Source organism: Peromyscus eremicus, chromosome 2 (genome assembly GCF_949786415.1).
Source record: "Peromyscus eremicus chromosome 2, PerEre_H2_v1, whole genome shotgun sequence".
Taxonomy (NCBI): domain Eukaryota; kingdom Metazoa; phylum Chordata; class Mammalia; order Rodentia; family Cricetidae; genus Peromyscus; species Peromyscus eremicus.
This window is the reverse complement of record NC_081417.1, coordinates 102,559,275-102,585,200: the sequence shown is the minus strand read 5'-3', so window position 1 is coordinate 102,585,200 and position 25,926 is coordinate 102,559,275.

The window sequence follows — 25,926 nt, the reverse complement described above, 5'->3', positions numbered from 1 at the left end:
GTAGGATTTTATGGAACTGATACTTCTTTTTAGAGAGCTGTTTCTGACCAGTGTCTTTCCTCCTTGAAGCCCATGATCACCAGTTTCGAAATCCTCCTCCCCCACCTTTGAAAATTTATGGTGTCTTTCCACCAGGCTTGGCTTAAAGCCATTGACCTCTGTGGCCTGCGTTATTGACCAGAACACAGCATCTTCTGCCCACATAATATATGTCTCTTTATCTCCCTGAAAGGAAAGGAAATGACTCTTGAAATGGCCAGGAACACAATAAAAATGAGAGGTTTTCCCATTTTTTTGTCAGTGACACTTGCTTTAGAAACAGCCATAGTGGGATTAGCATAAACATTGAGTTGTGTTTGGAATGGAACCCTTGAGGGGAAACCTTGTGAGTAGGCTCTGAAGACTGGAAGAGCCAGACTAGATAAATTCATGTTTTCTCAACTTTTCACCTTCATGTGAGTGAAATCAGTAGCTTTTCACCAGCAATTCCTTGGAACTAAATCTCTAGACCCCTGACTAGGTAAGCCCATAGACACAGTCAGGAAAACACAGTACGATTACCACATCATAGGCACCGGGGTATGCGCTGAGGTGAATATCAGATGAGTGAGAGCTGAGAGAGGGTAAGTGCTCATCTGATAACCAACATGAGCACCTAGCTTATCTAAGGCCTCAAGTCCCGTTAAAGATGGAGTCAACCACTAGGTTAATGCGGGAAGCAGAGTCAGAACTAAAGACTTTGTCCTGAGGAGTACTTCTCAACTATTAATCCTAAGGAAAATTCTAGCCAGGCTTGCCTGTAACAATCAGTAACAGCCTTTTGCATTCCCCTTTGCATTCAGGTATTAGTCTCAAAAGCCCCAGTGGAGAGCTCCCAGAGGTTGCGTGGTACCACATTCAGTCAGGAACTTGGAGGAGCCCCAGAGAAAAATCCTAAAAAACAGCAGTTCAGAAAGCAGAACGTAGAGCTTTACAGCCATGGATGAGCCTCTCATCCTTTATGCCTTCACTTTCCCGTGGGCACAGTAGGAGCGGCAGCCCCTGTCAACCAGGATCTTGAGACGTGAGATAGCTGGCATAGGGAAATAGCCCATCTGCGAAGCACCATTGCAATAGCCTGGGCTTCACAAAAGGCGTGCGCCACTGTAAAACACTCTACAGGGCTTAGAGCACTTTAGCAGAACGTGCCAATACTTTGTGGAGAAGGGCTTTGGCAGAAGTCCTGAATTTTTTAGCAGAGCTGTAACTCATTAAGAGCTGGCCACCCTTGGTCTCCCTAGAGTTTAGTTCTTAGTGGAGAGAGCCCTGCACCTAGGTGGCGCCATTACACCTCACAGGACTCAGACTTATGAACTGGAATCTAGACAGGTTTCTAGAAGGCATATTATCACCTTTGTTTACCCATAGTCCACCATAGAGAGGAATGTCCAGTTATGATGAGTCATGCCCCCTCATCAAGGAAGCTTCTCTTTGCAACAATTGGAGACCATTACAGAAAACCCTAACTGATCAAAATCAGTCCTAAGCGACACATCTACAAAGCAGCTTCTGCACTGAAGGCTCAGGGGTCATTGTGGAAGGTGGGATGGAAGGACTGTGAGACCCAGAGGAACAGGAAGTTTGCTGAGAGACTGCCTCCTAGAAATGTCAGAGAAGCTACACCCACGAAGGCTGTCTAAACACGGCGGTCTAAACACGGCCTGAACAAGAACAACAGCATGTCACCAATAAACATGCTAATGTGGAAGGGGAAAATCTCTTGGGGCCTCAACCCTTGGCAAAAAACTATAGATGACTGAGAAATGCTGAGAGTGAGAGAAACAATCTTCTGCAGGGAAAAACCCACTAGTTGGTTGTCCAGTTCCAAATGTTCAGCCTTGAAAACATATACATGCAAGTAACGTTATGTGGACTGAGCAGGTTGTAATTATACATTTAGGAATATACATATATATATAATATATACTCATATATATACATATTCACACACATGCATATATATATATATATATATATATATATATGTAACAGCAATTAAAGAAAGAGAGGCCATCAATTTGAAAGAGAGCAAGGTACATGGGAGATGCTGGATGGAGGAAATGGCAGGAGGAAATGATCTCATTATGTTATAATCTCAAAAACAATTATAATAAAAATAGTAATGGAACCAGAACAGAAGATTCCCATGAAGTTTTCCATTTCTACCACCAGTTATTCATTGCTTATCTGTAAGATTTATTTATTTATTTAAGAGACAAGCTTTAGCAAATGCCAAGACTTTCAGTGAAAAAATAATTCTCCTTTTTCACTGTAAACTTGGAAAGCACAGACATTAGAGAAGTCTGTAAACAGAGCATCTCAGTCCAGCTTGTAGCCCAGCAAGGATGCAGGGATGGTTTAAAAACCACTGCGCCTTGGGCTAATAACCAAGAAGGCCACCATTCCTGGTCATCTCAGTGTTAGAACAAGGGAAAAAAACAGACAGCTGCAGGTCAGCTGACTTAGTGTCTTTTAAGAAATGTGAAAGAGAACGAGACCATTTCAGGGTGTGTAGTCAATTACTTAGTTTGTTTTAATAAACCATACCCCAGTCGCCACGAAATTTCTCTCCAAACCCCGAAGTCTGTGTCTGAGTTCCTGGGTGTGAACAAGAATTTGAAAACCTGTCCCAGTCAATCAGCTAGAACACAAAACATGGCTGCCCCTTCTGAAATCTCTGGGTGTCCTCAGATTTTTCCTTAAGGGCACAGCATATTAAAGAGCCTAGCAATTCACCTTTTAAAACAGAGTTTCTGTTATGTTTCAGACACTGAACACTTCAGCGTGGTCCACAAAGGGAGTTCTAGGACAGTCAGAGCTGTTACACAAGGAAACCTTGTCTCAAAAACCAACAACAGCAACAATTGAACACTTGGCCGGGTGTAGTGCTACACACCTTTAATTACCACCAAACAAAATCTTCCGTTCCAAATAAACTAATCTAAAACCCAGCTCTAGATCAAACGGGAGCCGAAGTCTTATAGAATTATTTATCTAATTTGTGCCTGTGTGTGACACTAGCAATCTGGGTTGATAATTTTTCTAGTGGGAATGAAAACTGCTATTTAACACATTTCAAAGATATTACTGAGGTTGTAATCACACTGTATCGTCTTTAAAACTTCCAGGAGAAATTACACTCTGAATTCAATAGTAAAGAGCGGCCAAAGTTCTCCCACAGAGTTGATGTATGTCCACCTTCAGAATCTTATGAACGGACTGACCAGACTCCTGTTTAATTGCTCTTGCACAGCTCAAAGCCAAGTATGTGGCCCAACTGCAACCGATGTGTGAGCCTATGTGAGCTGTGTGAGTTCCTGTGAGGTGTGTGAGTCCCTGTGAGGTGTGTGAGTCCCTGTGAGGTGTGTGAGCCTATGTGAGCTGTGTGAGTCCCTGTGAGGTGTGTGAGCCTATGTGAGCTGTGTGAGTTCCTGTGAGGTGTGTGAGTCCCTGTGAGGTGTGTGAGTCCCTGTGAGGTGTGTGAGTCCCTGTGAGGAGTGTGAGCCTATGCGAGCTGTGTGAGCTTATGTGAGCTGTGTGAGTCCATATGAAGTGTGTTTCTAAGCCTAACTCCTAATATTTTGCCTCTTGCTTAAGAAAAACAAATTCCACTACAGCCATACATACGCATGGGAACAAATCACTAAGGACAGGTGAAGGGCCTAGGGATAGGGGCCTCTTAGCTCTTGCTTTCTTCCTCCACCCTCACAGAGATTCAGCCTCTTTTATCTGTTTGTTTTGGGTTCTTGTAGCAGTTCCCTACATAAATCTAGATAAGAGGCTTAACCTTCTTTCCCCATCTTTCAATCTCAGATAACATGTCTAGACACCTTAATATGGGAAAGGGAAGATTTAGCACCCTTATTCAAGCTTCTTCCTCCACCGAGTATTTTATATTTATTATCTGTAGTTCTCCGATTCCCACCTTTGAAACTTTAAATACTATATTAGCCTTCTCATTAGCAGTTCCAACTCCCTGATCTTTAATCATTTCTATGATCGCTGTTGCTTTTTTTTAAAAATGAAAACAGTAGCACAAATGCCAGAACAGTAAGGCCAACAAGTTGGCGAGGGTAAATACAAAGCTAAGCAGTCCAAACATAAGGGATGGCTGGGTGGACTTCAGACGTCCTGGGAAAGCCTTCGGGTTTCTTACATGTTCGTCTCGTTTACAGTTAAACTCTACGTGTGAGCGAGCTAAGAAGGCCGTTAGCAGTGAGTCGCAGCATCCAGCCTTACCCAGGCGCATTCCCTGCAAAACATCTTGTGCTTGCTTGAAACCTTAAGTTTGAGTTTGTCTGACCTAAAATTAGAAACAAGGGAGTCTCAAAGAGTGCTTATAAAAACTGTGACAAAGAACATCAGCAGCAGGGAGCAGGCATGGACCCATTCAGTATCAGCCATGCACCACACTGAGCAGATGTGGACTCTACAGGATCCAGCACCAGCCATGCACAACTGTGAATGGACACGGACCCTACAGGATCCAGCACCAGCCATGCACCACCGTGAGCTAGGTCCCAGGGCTCAAGCCCAAGACTGAAAAACCATACAGAATTAACTCTGCACCCAGAGGCAAACGAATAACTGGAGTAGTGACCGGGTGATGGGGTCAGATGGCAGGGTGCTTTTGATTTTCTAGTTTTCAAGAATAGAATGAACTTGGGCAGGTTGGTTGGCTCAGGGAGTAAGCATGAGGGTCAGAGTTGGCATCCACAGCAGCCACCTGACTGCTGGGCAGGTGCGGAATCTCAATACAGTGAAGTTCTGGTGTAAACTGGCCAGACTAGCCAAACCTGCAAGTTTTGAACCTCTGGGTTCAAGTGGGAGACCCTGCCTCAATATATAAATAAGGTGAACCCAATCCAGAAAGATACCAGAAGCCTATTCTTGACCTTCACACTCTCTCTCTCTCTCTCTCTCTCACACACACACACACACACACACACACACACACCACTCACACACTCATACACACACACACCACACTCACACACTCATACACACACACACACACACACATGCACACTTAAAGAAAAAGAGAAAAACATAGAATAAACCTATAGTTTGCATTTATGACCTAGTGTCTTTCAACGTTGCTGCTCCTCAGGGCTACGTTTGTGGTTGGTAGTTGGTTTTGGTATTCTCTCTCTCTCTCTCTCCTCTCTCTCTCTCTCTCTCTCTCTCTCTCTCTCTCTCTCTCTCTCTCTCTCTCCCCCCCCCCTCCCCCTCTGACTTTAGTTCCTTTAGATGCCCTGGAGTATCCTATCCTGCCAAGAACTTGGTGCTTAGCAGAAGCTCTTGTTCTTGCCTGCATAATAATCTCATCCCACGGTGTTCTCAAAAACACCCTTGTGCTGAGCCTCCACCCCATGATTTCCAATCGTTGTGGCAGCTGCTTGTGCACGGCACCCCAAGCAACAAAAATGCACGTAGGATTTGGTCCAAATATTCCCACCTCCCTTAGCCTAGTTTCATCCCCGTTACTAAAGGGGAACCAGCCAGGCGGTGGTGGCGCACGCCTTTAATCCCAGCGCTGGGGAGGCAGAGGGCAAAACTACACAGAGAAACCCTGTCTCGAAAAACCAAAATAAATAAATAAAAAATAAAGGGGGAACCAAAGCAATAAGTTGTTGTTATTAATACTATTATTGTATTAATGACCTTCAAAGAAACCCACCTTTTCTTTATCACCAAAGGCAGTAAGAAGCACAAATCTCAACCTCTTTTGACCCTGACAGTTCTCCCTCCTGTTCCCCACACTTCCTTTAAGAACCCCCTTTCACCATCAACCATGCCCACGGGCGGGCGGGCATCCCAGGGTAGCTATGAATGCCTGTGGCCCAGCAAAAAGTCGTAAACTAGTTTAAAGGACAGCTTTTGTTTTTCCTAACTCCTTCCTGAGGTTCTGCAGTGTGAAGCCTGCTGAACTTTAGCAGAGTCCCTGTGCCACAGTCAAAAGGTTGGGGGAGCCTGGAAGGCCTGCACTCCTGCCCGGAAGGCCTGCACTCCCGCCCGGGTTAATCAGCCATCCCCAGGGCCCTCTTGGAGCAAAAAGGAAAGTTCCGCGTCCTTAAAGCGCTCCTGGAAGTCCAGGGTAACATTTCCTCTCAAAAGCTCTTCGCCACGGGTCCTCTGAGGGCTACACTTGAGTGAAACCCCCAAAGGAAATTACCACTTAAATTAGGCAGGATGTGCAGGCTGCTGGCCTGGCCTGCTCCTCCAGGCACGCTGCGGGAGCCTGGGGCTGGCTGAGCAGAGAGCCTCCAGGCTGTGCTGGACTTGGTCTGCCAGAGCCCCAGCTGGGGAAGAGCCGAACTGGGGAAAACATGGGCTGAGATGGAACTCTCTGCTCTTTCCTACCAAGACCTTCACTGAGCAGAAGGGAGTGATACTAGGGTGGGGTATTAAGGCCCAGACATGACACTTTATACCTACCCTTACAACCCTGGTAGGTGCCCCAGCCTCGCTGACAGCCAGGCGGAGGGTTTTCTGAAAGCAAGACACTGCCCTGTCTTCTTTTCCTTTAAACGTCTGTTTTGTTGGATTTTTTTCAAATGTGAGTATAATTTAAGTATCATAAAATTCACCTCTTTAAAGTGTACAACTCAGCAGCTCTTAGTACAGCCATAGGCTCAAGTGGCCATCACAACCAAGTCTAGAACATTCTCAGCACCACCAGACTGCTAACCAGGCTGCCCTCCCCACCACCACTTTTTGCTCCCTCTTGCTTTCTGCTGAGCAGCAGAAGGCCCCTATTCCTCCCTGCCCCCAAACTCTTCTACTGTCTGCCTCCATGGGTCTGCCTGTTGGGAACCTTTAGCTTTTTGTGCCCAGGTCTTTTGTACAGCATCATATCCCCAAGGTTCATACGGCTTGTAGCAAGAGGTCCTCTGTTCCTTTTCGTTGGGAGATATTGCACTGTACTGAAAAATGCTGCTGTAAAGATTGACATATACCTTAAGCTGCTATGTGTTTCTTTGAGGATACAACTAGGAGTGCCGTTGCCTGGTCCTGTGACAACATGCTGTGGAGCCTTCAGAGAGGATCTGGTTTTGCCCAGCCCCTGGTGCTTGCACCAACAACTAGATGATTAAATCAGATGAATGGGTGGATGGATGGGTGGATGGATGGGTGGATAAATGGGTGGATGGGTGGATGGATGGGTGGGTGGAAGAGTGTGCTTATGACCTTTTGCATGTGGAAGTACTATACTTCAATTATAAATGGGATATACTATTATTTTTAAGTAATTGTAATTTTCTAATCTGAGGTCTGTGGGAAGGTTATTAGATGGCTGTAATTTCACAAATTTATATAGAGAGAGCAGTTTCAAATAGCCAAACAAATCTTCATCAAAAAGGACAAAACAAGAGATACTAAACTATCTGGCTTCAAAAGGTAGTACAGGGCTGAAGAGATGGCTCAGCGGGAAGGCACATGCTGCCAAGTCTAACAGCCTGAGTCCAATCCCTGAACCATGATTTAAGGATGGGACCCGCTCCTACACGTTGTCCTCTGACCTCCACATGCATCACGGCACCCATGTGCTTCCCCACAAAACAAATTAAAATGTAATGAACAGTGATGTGTGTGTGTGTGTGTGTGTGTGTGTGTGTGTGTGTGTGTGTGTGTGGTTAAGCATATCTCTGTGTATATATATTACAAAGCTATGGTGATACAAGCCATACAGCGGATCTGAGGGCATGGCTGCTCAGGCATGAGGACCTGAGTTCAGATCCCCTGGACTTAGGTTGAGGAAAAAACAAAAAAACCTGGACATGGTTATGAACATCTATAACTCTAGTGCCAAGGGGCAGAGATAAGCATATCCCAGGAGCTCACTGGCCAGCCTAGCCAAAAAGGCAACCTCCAGACTCATTGAGAGGTCCAGTCTCAAATAACAAGAAACAGAGCAACTGAAGAGGACGTCCCAATGTGAACTTCTGGCCTCCATGTACATACACGCACACACATGAGCGTGTATGCACTCATACGCTAGCCCACATTCATCCAAAAACAACATGGGATTGAAATAAAAAGCTTCACACAGAACACACACACACAGAGTCCAGTGACTGGAAGAAAACCCAGACATCTGCAGCCAGCTGATTTTTGACAAGTGTGCTAAGAAGACGAGCTAGAGAAAGGACCATCTTTTTAGAAAAGAGTGCAGAGAAAGTCAGATATCTATGTGCAAGAGATTTAGTTCCTCTAGGGTGGAGGGCCCCTCGTGGAACCCAGCTCTGGCGTCTATCATTCCTTGGTGAGCATAAATCCCATTAACTTTATTGGCGCCATCTGCCACCGGGGATCATAGACCCCATCCCTTGCAGGAAAATAAAGAAGTTACTAACAATATCTAAAACACAGCTGTCATAAGACCCCTCTTCTAAGTGTGTCCTGTACCTAACTGTGACTTCAGCAGGAGAAGACTGGGTTTCACACCACTCTCTCCCATGCTCTGGCTCTTACAGGATTTCTTCTCCTTCTTTATTCATAGACACACCTACCCTACAGAAGGACTTCAAAGATTAAACATAATTAATATAAAGTGCTCAACTAACTCCGATGGCCACCATGATTATAAATCCAGTGGTCGCCTAAGAAGAACATGGAATGCACTGAGTTAGATGGCGGATATGGAGAGGGACTTCCTCAGCAAAAGACCCTCAGAGGAATCAAATTACTTCGTCCAGCTGTCTCAGCTCTGACCAGGATGGATCAGGACAGACAACCCAGGTCTGTCTGGCTCCAAAGCCCATGCTTTAGCCCTGTACCCTAGTCAGAAACTTTTCCCCTCTAGTTTTGTGCTGAGTATGTCATTTTAGAAATTTCTAGAAATCCTGCTGCCTTCTCATACACACTAACCATCTCTTTTAACAGCATCCACATGCCCTAGCTCAAACTTTGAGTATGCCCAGCTTCTCAGTTTAGAAGGTTATGGGGGATTTGGAAGAAGAAAAAAAAAAAAAAAAAAAAAAAAGCTAGAATTTGCTTCCTGGCTGTGGGAAGAAAGGCTTGCCATCCTCTGGGAGACTTCCAGCCAAGCCTCACTTTCTCTGTGTAACCAGCTCAGAGTCCTTAGGACAAAGCCTGCTTGGCTCGCAGGGCGCTGGCACAGGGCCAATTCCAGGGGTGAGCAGGGGGCCCACCTCCAGAAAACAATAGCCCATTGGCCCTGGCCAGGTGCAGCAGGCCCTTCCCAGCACAGCGTGGAGCTGAGAGGAAGGCTCTTTGTGAGCTCTGAGCGGAGGGGGGGACTCTAATTCGACTCCTCCTGGAGCTCCTGCAGTCCACTTTCAGGAGACTTTCTTGGGATTCAAGTCACACCCCATTGGATTTCACTTCGACCCGAAAACTCACACGAAGGTCCGCTGAAACAATTGATCTGGGCTGGCTCTCCCTTCAAAGCCGTGAATCGTACTGGTGCCACCGTGGAGCAAGAAGCAAGACAAGAAACGGGGCCCATCCTGGTCTAATTTGCCCCAAGTCTGGGGAGGAGTCGGGTGGGAAAGGGCGGGAATTTAATGTGTATCTGCTTTGGTTTCCACTATGGAATATTTTCATCACAGCATTGGAAAGTGCTTCCTCGGGCTTGGAAAGCATTGGTACCGGAAACCAATAAGCAGTTGTATAGACTGCACAGGGGCCTTTCTGACCACGAGGGGTCCTCTTCTCTCCAGGTTTTGGCAGCAGGGCCCTGGAAGGTGGAGGTATTCATGAAAGCCACCAGCTGAGGTCCCTTCTGAATTTCTGGCAGATCTAACTGGAGACTTAGTTCCTCTAGGGTGGAGGGCCCCTCTTGGAACCCAGCTCTGGCGTCTATCATTCCTTGGTGAGCATAAATCCCATTAACTTTATTGGCGCCATCTGCCACAGGGGGATCATAGACCTCTAATTGGTGTGAAAAGAGGCTTTGGGATACCCAACTTACCATTGCTACACCTGACTGGGGGATCCTTCCCCACTGTTCTCCACTGGGGGGCAGGCTGCGGCTTGTCCCCCAGCTTCTGCAGGCTGGTTTGTGTGCAAAATAAAGAAGGTTATGTTCAACATAAAACTGATGCAATCTTTAGGATGCCGTAGGAAGATTATCGGCCGCTGGCTTTTTCCAGTGCCCTCTGCACTGTTTTCTGAGTTAGATTCAATGAAGTGCCAGTCTGATGCAATACGGGGAGGTATGACTGGTCTGGGCAACCTGTTTGGCTTTCATTTCCACAGCCGAGCATTTCTCTTAACCCAGTCTTCCAAGATTATTCTGAATACACATCTGAAACTGCCCGCCCCAACCGCGGTGATACCTTGTACGTACAGCATCACCCCTAAGTTACTCATAGCTGAGCTGTAGTCTAAGGATGAAAGGAACACCTGGCCAGTGACAGGCTGACGTTTAAAAAAATGTGGGAAGGACCTGAAAGGAGATGCCTGCACTGGGCAATAGGGTTGCTGGCTGGCGCGGGACAGTCAGGATCCTTGCAAAAAGATCTGCGACAGCCCAACCCCGGCGTCTCAAGACAAGACTTTCCTTGAACAAGGGTGTTGAATGAAAGGCGACACGGAACTATCGCGGAAAGAAAGGGAGATCGAAAATGGTGAAGTCAAACAAAGGGGCAGGAAGAAAAGGCAGAGAAACAAAAGTGGTCCTCCTCGGGCTGGGTGAAAAGAGCCGCCTCCAGAGCTAGCCCGGTCCTCCCCTGCCATCTAGTGGCCGTAGTTTGCTGCTGCAGCGCCGGCTGCGGTGGGTGATGTGCAGGAGATGCAGGGAATGTCGCTACCTCCCAGTCTGAAGAGGAGACTCACTCTCCAACACAAAGGGTAACCTGAGCCTTTTCCGCGCGGAAGAGTTTGTTTTGATTTGAAATACTGAGCAATTAAAGAACAGATGTGTGTCTTGCTCAAACTGCAGGCCAACGGAAGTTGAGCTTGGAAATTCCCCAGCCCCCAGCAAGTTCTTTAAAAGGGTTCATGTGCGTAACTCACGATTAGATCTGTTTCAGGAAAGGCAGCTCTTCACTATAAAGACTATTTGTTACTTCCGTTTTCTGGCACTATCCAGAAGGCACACAGTCTTCGTTTCCAAGAGGAGCTGGCAGGGAATATGTCATCGGGATTCACTGGCTAGGATCTACTCGCTGGAGTAGCCTCTAAGAATTAGCTTTCTGTGAACAAAATACACAACATAGTTTCGGGGCATCACCCCTCCTACCCCGGAGATATCCCCCTGTCAAATAACTATTTCCGGTCCCCAATAACCAAACCCAGCATTCACTGGTTAATATTTAAAAGTAGTAGCAGGATTCATTGATTAATATCATAAACTTCAGGACCCTATAGAAGCGGGAACTGAAGTGTTAGAAATAAAATACATGCATGGATGGTTACGTTTCTAGACGTTAAACATTTACCCTGAATGATTATACTTGGGAATGTCAAAAGCTCTCGTGTGTGTGTGTGTGTGTGTGTGTGTGTGTGTGTGTGTTAGATCGTAAGAGATGACAAGAAAAGGAAGTAAATACAGTCTCAAATTCTCATTTCTCTGTGCTTCTATATACAGCATAAACAACGATGCACATCTGAACAGCAGCCTACCTTCTCCTAGACTCCTCTGTGTTCTTTCTGGGTCACTATCCATGTGTATACCCTTGTCTGACTAAATAGGTACAGATGAAGCCTGGGGGAGTTGGGAACTTGCTTTGGGCAGGTGGGGGGATGGAGGGGGGGTCTGTAGGGCCACTGTCCATCGTGGAATTGGTGGTGCCTGCTCTTTATGTGCTTTATGCAGGGGCTGGGGACTGGAGGTCTAGGAATATTTCTTCAATGTTCCATTTGATGCATTGGTGTGCTCTGAGACCAAACCCCCGAGGAACTGGCTCTCCACGACCTTCGAGGCCTGCCTGGAGACTGAGCCTGGAACAGTCAGAGGAAAGCGGGCTGGTTCCACCCCCACTGCTGTTGTAGGCCTGATTCTTTCCCTTAGACAAGTGAAGGGGCTGAGGAGACAGACCTCACAGTGTCTGTAGACAGGGGAGAGCAACAACATAGCGGGAGTCGATGGGCGTTTCCGCGATGACGTAGCTTCCCTGCGATGATGTAGCTTCCCTGTGCTGTGTCGTAGCCTTAGAAACTCACTTCTTTTCTCCCGATATATTCATCCTGAGCCCAACCTAAAAAGGTTATCTCCTGCAAGCGATGGAAGGTATTTATCCAGCACTCGGGAGGCAGAGGCAGGTGGATCTCTGTGAGTTCGAGGCCAGCCTCGTCTACAGAGCAAGAGCCAGGACAGGCACAAAAACTACACAGAGAAACCCTGTCTCGAAAAACCAAATAAATAAATAAATAAATAAGTGACATGGGATCCGCACAGCTCTTGAGGAGGAGTTGTGGGGGCTGCTCTTAGAAGCCGTGATGCACATAAGAACTGATTAGATTAGCGGTAGCATCTAATGGGCCCTTTGGCAAATCCCTCTTCTAAAATTTCAGCTCCAAAAGTCAGGAGGATTGTCACAAGTTTGAGGCCAGCAGACTACACTAGGGTTTCAGGCCAGCATGAGTAACTTCTTGTCTAAATAAATAAAGATTAAAAATAAACTAAATTCTAGCCAAATAGGCACTCTTAGGACCTGCCCTGGCATAACTCTTGAAATGAGTAAGGAGGGCTAATGATGCCTCGCATCATCCTCCCAGGTGCCCTCAATCACTGCTGAAATCAATACTCTCCAAGGCTGGGGACACAGCTCTGTCAAGTGCTTGCTATACAAGCGTGAAGACCTATGTTCCAATCCCGAGCACTGCGTAAAAAGCTGGGCACCGCAGCGTGTGCCTGTAATCCCGGCATGAGGATGCAGAGACAGGCGGATCCTTAAAACTCACCAGGCAGCTAGTCTAACCTAATCGGTTTGCTCCAAGTTCAGTGAGAGATGCTGTCTCAAAAAACGACCAACCAACTGACATCTTAAAATACCTCATGTAAACCTCTGGCCTACCCACCCCCAGACACACACTTATGCACACACACACACACACACACACACACACACACACACACACGAGTGAGTTTTACAACCCCAGTGTTCAGTTTATAATGGGCAAAGCTGACTAAAGCAATGATGATCTGATGAAGGCGACATTCTAGAAACTCCAGGCCGGAAGATGTGGAAAGAGAAAAGGAGTAAGAAGCAGGACAGCTGGTAACTGCAAAAAAAGTGGACTGGCCAAGCCTACTGAGAGCAGCCGTCATGGCAGGACTCTGGAAAGGAGCCCAACGAGTCTGTGAGGCGGTCACTACTCTAAATGAGTTCTCTGGTCAAAGAGGGTGTCTCGGACGCTGTCTTTTCTGCTATGTTCACTCCTCTGCATAGAGTTTCACAAACCTCTCCCCACCTGACCTCAGGGGTCCCCCGTTACTCGGCTGCCTCAACAGGGATTACTGTGGCACAACAAAATGATTGGAAGCTCATTTCTCTTCATCCTTACCTCGGCTACCATCTTCCTGTTTAGAAATGATCCCAACCTCTATGCACGTGTCCCTGCAGAGGGATGATCAGCAGTCAGCGTCATCCAGCTGTGGCCACCACAGTGTTCTTCATTCCAGGAGCTCTACTACTACATGACCTCCCCATCCCTATGTGAGTGTGGCTGGGCTCCTGACTGCTCCAACCCAGGACAGCTCAGTCCCCAGTGCCACAAAACAGAGAAAGACGAAGGTATCAGCAATTCGGTGAAGATGTTTGGAGCAATATATTATCAGCATGTTTAATGTGACATGCATTATACAATGCATTCAAACTTATGAGACAAAGATGTGGAGAGATATTCTGACTCCTCAGTGTGCCCCAACACTTTTGAGTACATAAAAGATAAGGGATTTATAAACCCTGGCTTTCAATACGTGCCACAGTAAGACGGACTTATTCACTAGACAGTATCTAAGGCCCACAAAACTTTCAAGGCTTTTCAAAAATATTGCTATTTCTTTTATGATGTATAAAACCATTAACTCCCAAACTGAATATTGTGCTTTAATATATTCATCTTCCTGAAGAAAAGGAGGAGGGATTGTACAAGCCAGGGCGTCAGGATCATGATGGAGGAACCCACAGAGACAGCTGACCTGGCTCCCGTGAGTTCATGGACCAACCTAGGCCCTCTGCATGTGCGTGACAGTTGTGTAGCTTGGTCTGTTTGTAAGACTCCTAGCAGTGAGATCGGGACCTGTCCCTGGCGCTTAGCTGACTTTTGGAAACCTGTACCCCATGCTGGATTACCTCACCCAGCCTTTATACAGGGGGAGGATCTCGGTTCTACCTCAATTTTATATGTTAAAAATGTATTCGTCTTTAGAACAACATTCTCCTAAAATAGAAAGTTAATAGTATCATTTACAGTTGTTTGTTTGTTTGTTTGTTTGTTTTAGCTAAGGGCTTTTACTTAATGTGGTTCATTGGGGAAAGTCATCCTGTAGTTGAGCTGTCTGGTCACCCTACTGAAAACACTCAGATGAGCAGTCTTGCCTTTTTCCTCTCTCAAGACCTAGATCTCACGGAACCTCTGATGGCGAATCCCAGATGGGCCTTTTCTGTTCAGTACTTCCCTGTTTGGAGTCTAGATGGCCCCATTGCTCTGCTCAAGTTAGCTGTGCGCGAAGTGCCCTGATTCCAACAGATCGTCAGGATGCTCCTGGATGCCTCCTGTGGAGTAGCCCAGGTGACTTTTTGGTGGAGAGAGCATTCTGTGTGCACAGCTGGAGGGAGGCCTGGGATTCTCCAGGGCTGTCATTCTTTTAAACCCCTAGTCCCCAAGGGTAATCTACGGAAAGTGAAACCTGGCCATTTAAAAGTCTATTTGAATTATTGAGCATGCAAGCATGAAAAATTTAAATGTCTAGGAAAATAAATAGGGCACATAAAAAGATTTTATTGAGTTTCTCCAAATCAAGACAGAATAGTAAGTAGCTGCCTTTGTAAAGAGCATCGTAGGAAGTCTTTGCAATTGTTAGGAGAGCTCTCGGCTTCCTTGGCAGTTATGGGTCCAGACAGAGGCTTGGGGACAAATCCACAGGAAAAACATATTACTCCCTTCACCGATTTCCTACTCAGGGATATGGTTTACATAATATTTTAGTGGCACAAGCAAATTTCCCCCTTTCAGAATTATTAGCTGAGATCAGGCATTCGTGAAGCACAGATGCCAGTAGAAGCCTTTGGTTGTATTTTCTTTGGCTGAAAATGATATTATATGTATTGTGTCATATCCTTCCAAATATGATATAATATACATACATTGATGATGCTATATCCTGGTAATTATGATGCCATATCCTGACAATTATGATGTCATATCATTCTATTGATGCTGTCATAGCCTCCCAACTATGATGTCATAGTCTTCAAATTATGATGTGATGTCATTCTATGTATGATGTCATACCCTTCCTATCCAAGGAAAAGCTGATGAATCAAGTGTATTTAAAACCCATGCTTGCCACTCTTAGGATGAGAGGGTCACTCTAGTTCTGCTTTTATTTTGTTATTTTGTCTGTGGAATCTTGACCTTCACCCTCTCTCTCTTGACCATTTTGAAAAGGATTTGCTCCTACCACACTAAATTCTAACTCTGCATAAATAAGAGATGTCATGCCGGGTGGTGGTGGCGCACGCCTTTAATCCCAGCACTCGGGAGGCAGAGCCAGGCGGATCTCTGTGAGTTCGAGGCCAGCCTGGGCTACCAAGTGAGTTCCAGGAAAGGCGCAAAGCTACACAGAGAAACCCTGTCTCGAAAAACAAAACAAAACAAAACATAAATAAGAGATGTCCTTCTATAATGCAAGTTTCCAGGGAGGCTTAAAGATTTTTGTCTGCATGGTAACCAAGATGAGAGTCCAGAACAACTTCTGCCAGAGCCCGAGAGGCCTGCCTGGCCTTGTTCCTTGAGAGTTCCTGGGGGAAATGTGAGCTTACACATTGCTATCTCTAGGGGAAAACAGGCTCAAACTTGATCAAAACAGGTTCAGGCACTCACCTAGGTTCCCATCAGTTGAATGGATAAAGAAACGCAGTACATATGCACAACGGAGTTTTATGCAGCTATAAGGAAAAATGAAATCATGACATTTCCAGGCAAACAGGTGCAACTACAAGTCATTATATTGAATGAAATAAGCCAGACTCAGAAAGACAAATTCTACATGGTTTCTTCCCGTATGTGGGATTTAGATTTAAATTAATGTATGTGTGTATATGTGAGTGTAGATTATCAAACTTGAAAGGAGATCATGAGAGGGGAAGAAGAGACTTTAAGGGCAGTGGGAATCAGAGTACAAAATATATATGACAGTAAGGCAGCAGGACTAACTGGAAGGAGGAATGAGTGGGGTGGGGGTGGCACAAGGGAGGATGGTGGGGAGGGGAATCCAGGAAAGCAAAGTATAGTGATGCCATGTTGAATCCCATCACTTTGTATGCTTCTCTAAGAAACTATTACACACGTAAACATGTTCAGGTGAGCCGGGCAGTGGTGGTACACACCTTTAACCCCAGCACTTAGGAGGCAGAGGCAGGCAGAGCTCTGTAAGTTCAGTCAGCCTGGTCTACAGAACCAGTTCCAGGACAGCCAAGGCTACACAGAGAAACCCTGTCTCGAAAAACAAAACAAACAAAAATGTTCAGGTGAGAGACTTAAACACTTCCTCCAAGTGATAAATGTATGTTTATATGAATAAATATAAAACTTGACATGATGATGATAATAATGATGCCATTCTGAGGCTCCAATTCAGGACCATGTACATACTAGGGAAATGCTCTACTACCTAGCTCAAGTTCAAAATTCATTTTAAAAGTTTATTAATACTTTAGTTAACATACAGAATGGATTTAAGTATGACACTTTTATACACATGCCATTGTACCTTGAGTTCAATTTTTTTATTGAAGATATTTAAGCCATAAACATCTATCATTAAATGCACACGAAGGACACAGAGGTAAGTGGTGGCTGAGGATCTGTTGGGAGCCAGTAGATAATTTACTTTGGGTGGGGCCTCCAGATAATAAATGTGAATGAGTAAACAGCATTTGCTAGGTGTCAACACTATCTAAACTTGACATCTACATTAACTGAAATCTACAGCAATCCTTCCAAGGTAGGATCATCGTTACTTCTTTTCAAATGAGGAAACTACAGTTTTGAGGGGTTAAACAACTTGCCACAGGGCACAGAAAGGGGCTCGTGAGAAGGGAGGAAGAGACCTTAAGGGAGGTGGGAAATAGAGTACTAGAACAGGTATGATGAGAAAGCAGACAGGGCGGCTCCAGGGAGGGAAAGGAAGGATACTGGTCAGGGGAGGGCACAAGTAGAGGCTAGTCTAATTTGAACCTAGTTTGTTTTCAGACCCAATCCCACCACAACAATCCCTTGCTTTCTAAGTCCAGCCTGAAAATGTTGCAGATTCTGTACATGTTCGGCTTATGTCCCCTTTGAACTTACCACCCCGCAGGACCTAGCAGTTGTTAAGTACCTGAGGGCTCTCTGGTGCCAGCTACTTGATACACATAGGCTAGTAGGAAAGAGTGCAGATGCAAAATCCCCCTTGCCCCAGTTCTCAACCAGTGGCTCCCTGCAGATGATGGAGGAAAACAAGCTTCTGATGGGCTCTTTGCTGTCTGCAGGGGATCCAGGAGTTGAGTCCACAGTAGCAACCTGGACTTTAGTGACCTATGAGCTGACTTCCTTCCCTGTCTTACTTCATCAATGCCACAGCAGTACTTCCTATGCTCTCCTCCCAAATAACGTGCTTGTACTTAAAGACTCTTGTCTTGAGGCCTATGTCTGGAGGACCCAGGCAGAGGCATGGACTGAAAAGTCCCAGTGCTAAATGAATCACTGCCACTATAAAATTGTCTCAGGACTTATAGTTTTTATCTACTATGCTGACTGGATGAAAAGATGAACCAGTCTGCAAGAAATATCAAGTCTATCAGATGATTTTCCAATGTTTATTTATTTCATTAGCCTACATTAATTGTACAGTGGTGAGTTTCACAAAGATATTTTCATTTAAGTATATAATGTGTTTCATTAGAGGAGAGAATTTATCTCTAAACTACATGACTTAATGAATTTGGAAAATTGCTTAATATAACCTTGGCCTTGGACACAGCTTGAAAAAAATATTCTGTGTTGTATAACTATGTTAAGGGTTCCAAATTACTTTCCAGGTCTGATATGAAAGATAATAGCACAAATAAATAGGCTATTCAAAATACACAGCTAAATACATATACTTCATTATACTTCTTCCAATATACTAACTCTAGAAAAAGGTTTTCTTGTAAACTATAAGTTACGATGTTTAATTATAATTTTTCCTTAAATATATCTTAGCATCTTCGTTTTCCTTTTGCCCGAATCTCACGAGTCATTGCACTGCATCTGCACACGCAGCTCTTTCCTTGTTCCTCCGTTTACTTTCTTATTTATTTATTTATTTATTTATTTATTTATTTATTTATTTATTTTTATAATTTGATTTAATATTACATATCAGCCACGGATTCCCCTGACCTCCCTCCTCCCTCCTCCCCCACCCTTCCCCCAGCTTACTCCCCCATTCCCATCTCCTCCAGGGCAAGGACTCCCCTGAGGATTTAGCTCAACCTGGTAGATTCAGTCCAGGCGGGTCCAGTCCCCTCCTCCCAGGCTAAGCAAAGTGTCCCTGCATAGGCCCCAGGTTCCAAACAGTCAGCTCATGCACTGAGGACAGGACCCAGTCCCACTGCCTGGGTGTCTCCCAAACAGTTCAAGTTAATCAACTGTCTCACTTATCCAGAGGGCCTGATCCAGCTGGGGGCTCCTCAGCTATTGGTTCATAGTTCATGTGTTTCCACTAGTTTGGCTATTCATTACTGTGCTTTTTCCAATCTTGTTCTCAACAATTCTCGCTCATACAATCCCTCCTCTTTCTCGCTGATTGGACTCCTGGAGCTCCACCTAGGGCCTGACCGTGGATCTCTGCATCTGCTTCTATCAGTCATTGGTTGAGATTTCTAGCACGACAGGATGTTTGGCTATCCTATCACCCTAGATGCCCTTCAACTAAAGAATGGATAAATAAAATGTGGTACATATACACAGTGGAGTACTACTCAGCAGAGAAAAACAATGACATCATGAGGATTGCAGGCAAATGGATGGATCTAGAAAAAATCATCCTGAGTAACCCAGACTCAGAAAGACAAACATGGTATGTATTCACTCATAGGAGGATACTAGATGTAAAACAAAGATGACTAGACTGCTACTCATAACTCCAGGGAGGCTACCTAGAAAACAGGACCCTAAAAAAGACACAGGGATCTCCCAATGACAGAGAAATGGATGAGATCTACATGAGCAAACTGGATGGGGGGGCTGGTAATGAAGAGCAAGGGTCGAGGGAAAGAGAGCTTAAGGGAGCAGGAGACCCTAGCTGGATCAAGAACAGAGAAGGAGAACAAGGAAAAAGAGACCATGATAAATGAAGAGTCCATGGGAATAGGAAGAAGCAAAGTGCTAGTGAGGTCCCCCAGAAATCCATAAAGATACCTCCACAATAGACTGCTGGCAATGGTCGAGAGAAAGCTTGAACTGACCTACTCTGGTGATAGGATGGCCAAACCTCCATTTACTTTCAATGAGAGACTTACATCAATAAAAATTAATCACAATCCCTGAGACTTGGGTTAAGCTGTACATCATCATCACCTTCTGAAGCACAGGGAGACAAGACGTTCTGAAGAGATTGTGTGAGGGAAGGGTGCTCCTAGCAGGTGTCCTGCATGTGTCTCTCTTTGGGCCTTTCTGCCAATTTAGCTGAACTCCAAGGGAACCAGCAGAAGGCAGCACTGTTTCCACATCACTTCCTCTTGTAACTCCCCTGCAGGGTGAAATCACGCCCTTCATAGGCACTCCAATAGGGTCCATTGCCCTCTGGGAATTCCCAGTATTAAAGTGCCCCTACAACTCTTAAAAACCCCTCAGACCCCCACTGTGAGAGCAAAGCTCCAACCTTCACTTGATGTAAATCTTTTCTGTCCTCCAATGCTGACCGCTGACCGCTGACCGAAAAGATGCGAATGACACTCAGGTCCTGCACAATGAGGGAGGGAACTTTAAAATCTAAATGATGCTCCTTGTCTGGGATCACTCCTCTGGCGGTAGGATCTCTGTGTGGTGTGACTGGCTCCTTTGAAGAAGGAGTTTGATGGTTTCCCCTGGTGTTTTCCAATAGAACAACCAATAGTTCCAATAGTTTTTCCAACCTGCAGGGCAGTTCTCCTGAGGCTGAGGCTGCGGCATCCTCTGGTCTTCTGCCTTTTCCTGGACCACCTATGACTTCTCTTCCCTGGATTCATATTGTGCTTTTGGGGAATGCCTTTGAGATGAAAATCTGACAGCTTTTTTATGACATTCACAACTGGACTCTGGGGATCATCATTGGCTACAGGAAGACAGTGTCAACCTCCATTTTTTCCTTGGACTTCCTATAACCCAACAGATCAACATGGGTGAAAAGGGAATGGCAACCAGAATTGTAGAATGGAAAGTGGAAAATGTGAACCAGGGGAGGAAGAATCAGGAAACTTCTCAAATGACTTTAAATCTACAAACTGTGCTAGAGGTGAGGAAAGGCAGGATGCTTTCCTGTGTTCAATAGAGCCAGAAATGTCACAGCAAGAAGAGATGTCAGTCACAGCAGCAAAGGTAATGCCAGCCCAGTGTCTCTTATGAATACAGGTATGAAAAATCCCAAGCACTCTGTGGGAAGACAGAATTCAGCAAGAAATGAATGAAGTGATATGTTACAAATGGTTGGACCATCCCCATTAAGAAGCATGTGTGCACGCACAACACACACAAACACAGTGATCTCAATTATGGGAAGCAGAAGCAATAACATAAAGCTGCGATGGTTTCCAAGGACATCGTCAAACTTCAATATTTTAAAATATCTTTTAGCAAATGAGAGCTAAATGGATCCACTAGTTACATGGAGTGTATTTATTTTAAAACAAACAGCCAGTGGTTCTGAGTAGCAAAAGGACACTAGAGGCATTCACTTCACAGTAGCAAGAAGAGCAAGCTAAAGGCTCCTATGTCCCTGCTCCTATGAAGTCTTGTCTCTAAAGCATTCCTTAATATTTGAAAAAGGAGGCCTAGTTATTGGAAATAAGAAACATCAAGATAACAATGTGCAAATAATATTATCATATAACCGTAACACTCCAAAGCATCAGCTGAAGTGACCAAGGTACATATATGAATCAGTGAGAATATGTTTGGAAGAGAGAAACAGTGAGATTGTCTCATTTGCAATGTCAACAAGATGCAAGAACCCAAGAGTCATGCTTATCAGCATGACCCACATGAAGAAAATCACAAGACCTGATTGTGGTTCATAAAAATAGAGTCACATAATATTATAGGTGGGAAAATTAATATCATAAAGTTGTCACATTAACTTATAGGTCTAATACAATTTAATCTAAACACCAATGGTATTTTAAAATTGACCATGTGATGATAAAATTTAGATGGAGACAAAAAGGTACACATTAAAAGTAAAAAAGATCACAAAAAGAAAGGTTGGTAAAGATTGGACTTGTTGGATATTGATTTAAAGTCCATAGCATATGAAATGGTATGGCTAAATTTCCAGGAACAAAATCAAATTAGATATTTCCCAAAAGACAGAACATTAAAGACCAAATGAGATCACACAAGCAGAGTCCAATAGAAGAGAGAGATGAATATCTTAGTGGTGCCTTTGTAGATAAGGGTGTTCCAAACTTAAAGGAAGTTAAAGAAAATACAAAGAGGAAACTGAGATTTGATTGACTGGAAAACCTAAAGCATCCATAAGAAAAAAAAGTATCAAATTGCAACAACAACAACGAAAACCCAAGAAAAAATTTTCTCCAAATAAAACAGGCAAGGTATTTGCATTTGGATAAAAGAGACTCAGAATTCACACAGCTCCCCAGGAAACAGGTGTATAAGCATAAAATAAAGGGTCCTCACTGGCCCTTCATACAAGAATTCTACTTCTAGCCATCTTGCCTAAAAAGCTACAAAGGTGTACAAAAAGCAAATTTATTACTTATGACAGGAAATCACTCAAAATTGCCTTTCTCTTCAACCAGAGGGAAATAACTAATAATCATGCCTCCATATAACAGGATACACCTGTTAAAGTGATGTTTTCCAAGAATATCTAGAAATAGCTAAAACTTCTTATTATATGTTGTGTGGGGCAAAGGCAAGATATAATATATGCCAGTTTATGTGTATTGATGTCTATATTATATATGTATATATTTACATATGTACATACAGATACACCTGTAAAACTTAAAGAAAACACTTCAAAATATTAGCAGTGGACTGGTAATGAGTTGGAATGCTTCTCTCGTCACTTTCTTCTTAAATTATTAATTACAATTTTAGTTTGTACAAAATAAGCATGTATTACTTCAATTACTTTAAAATGTATACATATATTATGATTATTAAACTAAGCAAGAACAAAGTTTGATGACTCACACTTTAAATTTCAAAACTTACTACAGAAATGTGGTAATAAAAAGTGTGGTACTGCTTATGTATAGACAAACATGTCAGTGGAATAAGATTGAAAGTTCAGTAATGGAAAATATGTGTATAGGCCATTTAATGGAGGGCAGAAGAGCATTTTCAACATGGTGCCGGCACAACTGACTACATACAAGAGAATGGTCCCCATATGATAATCAGAAGTTTTCTCTAAGTGGATCAAATAATTCAAACAGGAGAAACCCCTTGATGAGGAGAAGTAACAGCTCATCCACCAATGTGACATCTCTACAAGCTGTAAGAAAAATTTAACAAACAAGGGTTGGGGCAAGGTTCTGTTTTTGTCTTTATAGGATAATGGAAATACCCATCTTCCAGAAATCAAAAGGCCTTGGATACCCAGATGTCTACAGCAGAAGAAAAGAAACTGTTGGTACCAATATACACAGGGTAATATCTCACTGCCTAACATCTATATCTCTTAAACTCTAGAAAAGTCATGGTCCCGATTCAGTTATAAATAAAACTGGCTTTGGAGTTGAAATGTGGCTCTCTCCTTCTCTAAACCCAAGCATATTGCTTAAAAAAAAATTAGGAGATTCTATCTCATATCAAAAGAGCCAACTGGTGTGAGACAGAAGAAAACCAATAATCTAGGGACCATTGTCATCTAGATTCTATTTCTTTTCATGCTTGTCCTTGCTTTTGAAGAATTCTTTCTCTATCCAGAATAAATCCAAAACTTTCCATCTTGATATTAAAAATGTTCAAGTTTTCCACAGTAAAAAATAAGTCTTTCCAATAGCAATCTCTGAAGTCTCCAGGAGAAAGATGGGGCCCCACAACAATGGCTCTACCCAGTCCAGAATGATGCCATGGTACTCATGAACATTATTCAATGATCAGTCTTGGACTGAAAACTCTCCAGAATAGTTCCAAGATGAGATGGCCCATCATACTACACTTCTAGCCAGAATCTCAGGCAATCTTACTCATTACTCTGAGACTGGCTGCTGAATCTACAGCTAGTCCAATTGAGACCTAACTATCTGAGCTTTCTTACAGGACTCCACAGAAATACCATGGCCCCCTAAACAGCAGGAAGTAATTCTAAGAAAACAACTCCCCTTCTCCCAAAAGTTTTATGTTTCTCAGGGTTATCGATAATCCTTATAGGATTGGGGATGGAAAAAAAATTAGACTCAGTATTCTCCTTAAGAACAGAAAAAGAAGAATGGATAGGTATAGGATATTAAGGTAGATTATTGTATATACTAGTAAACTAATTTAGTAAAATATCAGCTTTAGATAATTTGCACTATTATGGATTCTTGTATATTGGTACAAATGTAAACTATTTTATATTCCTATTTAAAATAATTTGTATGTTGATACAAATACAAAATTAATTTCTTATATTGTACATATATTTTTACTTCTATTTTAAGTATCTTATATATTGATATAAATATAAAACTATATTTGTCATACTGTATGTATGTTCTATCTCTAGGATATTTTGTATATTGATATATATTGTTGTCATATTGCATACTGCACTACACATTTCTACCTCTGTTTAAGATATTTTGTGTGTTGTCACAATTTTGAGGTCATTGTCCTTTTACTGTACATTTGTTTTCAGACTGTTTACCTTGTTTATATGAAGCCTTAGTTCTTAGGTTATTTAGGTAGATAAGACTTACAGATTTATAATCACCCATGCTTGTCATCTCTATAATTATGTTAGTTAGGTTGTCCAAATTTACAGATACCTAGGTCAGATGGACAGGTAATCTTCAAACACTTCATAGACCTAGAGAGTATGACATTGAAATAACTTAGAATTCTGTTGATGTGAGACACGATTGCTCCTGGCAGCACCAATCTGATCCCAAGAGAATGTTGGGCTTTAAAGACACTCCCTTTGGAAGTTTGTCTTCTTCCTGGAGCATAATGGCCTGCTGGGCAAAGAACTGACCTTACCTCGACTGCTGACAGTATGAATGCTGTCCTTTCTGGATAAGCAGGACACAAGGAAAAGCAACTACTGAACTCTGCCAAGACAGGATAAGATAGTCTTTCAAAACTCCTGCTTCTGAAAATGGTCTGTCAGATATTCTAGGCCTGTAGCCAAATTGGATGCCCCAACTGTGCTGAGAAACTTTAGGTGATTGTCTTGGCTGCCAGCTATCTCTGTCTATTCTTGAAAGATTTCTGAAAGTTGCTTGTGTGCATTTCCCATTTTCTCAGGTATTATTATATTCCTTCTCAGGTCTTTGATGGGGTTGAAGACTAATAGTTACAGTTACAATCTTCTCATATCTTAGCTAGAACATATTAAGTACTAGATTCAGATTCTTCAGGATAGGACAGCTTCTGGAATAACCTCTCTAACATACCATTTACCTATGTTCTGGACATCTCTGGATTTTAGTAAGTGTCTCTTGATTGATGTTGTTCTTCTTGGTTGTAGTTCCATTTTGCTTAGGTCATTATCCATTATTTCTCCTAAACAATACTTAATAATCATTCCTATTATATATAGTTTTGTATTAAGTTAGAACTTTCTTATTTAGACAAAAGGGGGAGATGTAGTGTGTGGCTGATTGAGCCATGCCCTGAAGTACCACCCCTAGTGAGGTAGGCAGGTAGCTGTTACACCTGCCTATGATCTTGATGTACATGCCCCTGGAGCATGACCGCTGGGGGACCCTTAAGACGTGGGATGCATGTACACACTCTCTCTCTCTTCAATACTTCGTGGTTTTGGATGTTGAGATCTTGGACCAGGCAGATCAATGTGGGACATAGCTCAACTTTCCCAGACCCTATGATAAATCTCCCATGGTTGTGAGTTAACCCCCAAATAAATTCCTTTGATCATTAAGCTGGCTCTATGGATTGCTAGCAATTTAATTTTAATAATTATACAGACTGAGAAGGTTGTATTTATGTATTCAGAAATATGTATATATGTGTATATATACATATATACGTATATAACAACAATTATTGGAGAAAGGGACCACTGATGGGTATATGGGAAGGTGTGGAGGGAGGAAAGGGAAGGGAGAAATGATGAAATTATAATTTGAAATAAATTCAAAAATAAAAGAAATAGGAAAGTCTTAATTTTAAAAGGATTTTTTGTGTGTGTGTGTGTGGTTTCACAAGCCCCTAAGTTGAAGGGAAAAAATGTGTACAATATTTCTGGATGTCAGTCACACATTCAGCAATATTTTTAATGATATCATTTGGGGATATGATCTGAAAATAAGGGCTGAATGGAGTTCA